Source organism: Athene cunicularia (assembly GCF_003259725.1).
Source record: "Athene cunicularia isolate RWA chromosome Z unlocalized genomic scaffold, athCun1 chrZ_part1, whole genome shotgun sequence".
NCBI classification, from domain to species: domain Eukaryota; kingdom Metazoa; phylum Chordata; class Aves; order Strigiformes; family Strigidae; genus Athene; species Athene cunicularia.
Window position 1 is genome coordinate 2,885,142 of NW_020799142.1, and position 243 is coordinate 2,885,384.

The following is a 243-nucleotide window of genomic DNA, read 5'->3' on the forward strand; positions in this document are numbered from 1 at the left end:
GACCAGAACCCCGCAAAGCTCCTCCTCTACTCCCTGACTCGGGGCCGCTCGACCGGGCCGGCCCGCCGAACCTGCAGAGGGCGCCCTCCCCCGCTGAACTCAACGCCCGCCTCCCTCCTCCCCGAGCCTGACGGAGGAGAGACACTATTGGTCCAGCCAGCCGTCGGCCCCGCCTTCTTCCCGGTCATGTGGCGCCGGGCGGCCGCACGCTCGGCCCCGCAGGGTGTGGCCCCGTGCTGCGGC